The 3034-nt window shown below is 39.8% G+C and overlaps 1 non-coding gene across 1 annotated transcript; it reads left to right on the plus strand.

Annotated features, from left to right (window-relative positions):
* Nucleotides 1–1337: 1337 nt before the first annotated feature.
* TRNAG-GCC lies at nt 1338–1408 on the plus strand. The gene has a single exon. It is a non-coding gene; the product is annotated as a tRNA-Gly (tRNA).
* The last annotated feature ends 1626 nt before the right edge of the window (nt 1409–3034 follow it).

Consider the following 3034-nt stretch of genomic DNA (forward strand, 5'->3'; position numbering starts at 1 on the left):
TTTTTCTCAGATCTTCCACTTTCGACCTGAACTTTTTTCTTTTGCTTCTTCCTTCTCTTCTTTCTTCCTTCCCTTTCTTCCCTTCCTTCTCCCTTCTTTCTTTTCTTCCATCCTCTTCTTCCATCTTTTTTTTTCTCCTTCCTTCCTTCTTCCTTCCGTCCCTCACTCTTGCCCTCCCAAATACAATTAGCCCATTGCCTTTGGCAGACTTTGGAGTAGGCTCCCCTGTCTACTCCATTTTCCACCAAGATGAATGCCTTGCAAGAAAATAAACCAGAAGAAGTATTCTATGTATTCCTTTTCCAAAGTAAACCCAGTCTCCTGATACATATACCTCTGTCTCCCTTTCTCCAACTGCCACATCCCCTGCACAAGCTCTCTACGTATTATTTACATATATCCTTTACATATCATTCTCCAAATTACCTTGGTAACATGCCTAAATTCATTGCTGATCCCTGATATGAAGTTAATTTTAAACCTTGTTTGAAATATCTGTCCCCAAGCACAGTGACTCAGCATCTATCGTTTCCTCGGCTTATTACCTCTCCTATTTGGGAAGGTCCTGATAAAGAAACCCAGATACCAGTCCAAGCCATGTGCCAGAGCTCAGTTTTCTATACCTTTTGTATACCTTTCCCAACCCTTAGGACCATTTAGTAGTAGAAAAACCACGAAAGGTGCTGAAGAAGGGAAAGACCTATCCATCTTTTATCTCAATAGTCAAGTGATCAAGTGATCTAGGCCCCTGTTAGTCACTGATATCTTGTATTCTTTAGGAGGTGATATTGCCAGTTACTCCTGTACTGAATCAGTTAACTATCCATTTAGATGAGGCATATCTTTCAGATAGGTACCCAGTCTTTATCTGAAGACATCAGGAGAGAGATCTTCTACCCCTTCACATGATATTTTATGCCAGGGGTTAAATGATAATACCGTTAAAAATGTGCTTTATTTCTGATTGGAATTTTTCTGGTTTCAGCTTCTAGCTGGATTTTTGTATGCCTTTTTCCTCTGGATTAAAGATCCCTGTACTGCCTAGTATTTTCTCCCCATGGAGGTACTTATACACTGTAATCAAGTCACCTGTCAATCTTCTTTTTGATAAGCAAACTGTTAGACATTCTCTGTAGCCCTTGTATGATTTGTGTGGCAATTCTCTGTACAGTTTCCAATTTTTCAACATTTTTAAAAAATGTGAACTATACATAGGTCTTGCTATCTGGCTGAGGGGTCTGCAAGCTGGGCTCCTGACCAGAGGGTTGTCCATTAAAGGCTGGATTTAGGTCCAGACCCCAATTTGGTAGTTGGGTGTGGAGGTGCTCCTTTGTCAGGCATTGGTGGTTCAATGGTAGCATTCCTGCTTGCCATGCAGGAGATCTGGGTTCAATTCCCAGCCAATGCAGTACTGGAGGTGAATACTTTGATTTTTCTTATCAGTGAAAGGTAGCACTTAATAAAGATACTTGTGTATCTTTCCCTTACTTCTTGAATTAAAAAAAATAATAAAGCAAGCCTTGGGACTGGACCCAATGATTTTTCAAAGCTCCCTTACAGTCTATGGATAGTCCTGGTCACACCAGTTCCAAATACAGAAGAAAAATCCCTCCTATTCTGACTTCCATTTCCTTGTTGAGGGAGCCAATGGTAGCCTTTTGTGCTACCATGTCACACTGGGAACTTGTGTTGTTTTGCTTGTCTACTATTTCAAAAGTTTGATGGCAGCCATGACATGTAGTTTTTTTATGTGCAACCAAAGCTATCCATGGGCCAAGCCCACAAAAAGGCATCCCTCTGAGGTCCAAGGATGGAACTGTTCTACATGATAGAAGGAGCACTTTCAAGAACTCCTGAGCCAAAGGAGTCTAATGTCAAAGATAATACCATCAAAGTCATTCCACAACACCCCACTAAGGACCACCTTGCAGATTCACCAGCTTATCAAGAAGCCTTAGAGGCAGCTAAGCAGGTGAAGAAAAACAAAGTATGTGATCCTGATTGCAGACCAGCTGAAATTTATAAGCAAGATGAAAAAAAAATCTCATTAGCTACACATTATTATTGTCAAATCTGGAAATATGAACATATTCTCAGAGACTTGAGCAATGCCAGAATCATTATCATATTCAAGAAAGCAGATAGGTTGAATTGTAGCCGTTATTGTGGTACTGAAGTCTTGTCTATAGATAAAAAGATCCTCACTCCTATTCTCCTCAATAGACTGACTTTCATTGGTAAGGAGATTCCATCCAAATCCCAATGTTCCCTTAAGACCATTCAGAGGTACAATAGATGTGGTACGTGTTGCTAGACATCTGCAGAAGAAGTACCATGGGCAGCATCAAAATCTTTATATGGCCTTCACTGACCTGACTAGGGCCCTTGATTCAGCACATAGAGAGATCCTATGGGAGTTCTTGATGATATCTGGATGCCAAGGAAAATATGTTACCATTATCAGATTTCATGACAAATGACATGATAGCAAACATCCTATGCAATGGCTCAGCAATGGACCCCTTCATTTTTAGAACTGGAGTAAAGCAAAGATATATAATTGCACCAACAATTTTTTTTTCATCTATATTGCATCTATTCCCCATTTCATTACTGACAGACTTCTGTCTGGAGTCAGCACCCAGTACTGCATGGATGAGAATCTCTTTAACATATTATAATATCAACCAGTTATGTTCCAAATCCAAGATAACCAACATCTCCACTACTGCTCTTCCATAATCTTATGACTATGTTATGTCTGCCCACTCAAGTGAAGAGCTCCAGGTTACTCTTGATTGCTTCTGTGAAGCACATGAAATACTTGGACCCACTGGGTGAGTCTACACATTCATTAATGCATAGTGGTTACTGCACATTCAATTTAGTACTTGTATAATCAAATAAATACACAATAACTGGAGTTGTTGAGCAGGAGCAGGTAAGCAAATAAAGAGATTCAAGGATACATTGAAGGCCAATCTGAAGAAAAGTGATATTAACATGAATACCTGGGAGGCTCAAGAATCAAATA

The sequence above is a fragment of the Crocodylus porosus genome, unplaced genomic scaffold (assembly GCF_001723895.1).
Source record: "Crocodylus porosus isolate Cpor-Errol unplaced genomic scaffold, CroPor_comp1, whole genome shotgun sequence".
In the NCBI taxonomy this organism is placed as follows: domain Eukaryota; kingdom Metazoa; phylum Chordata; order Crocodylia; family Crocodylidae; genus Crocodylus; species Crocodylus porosus.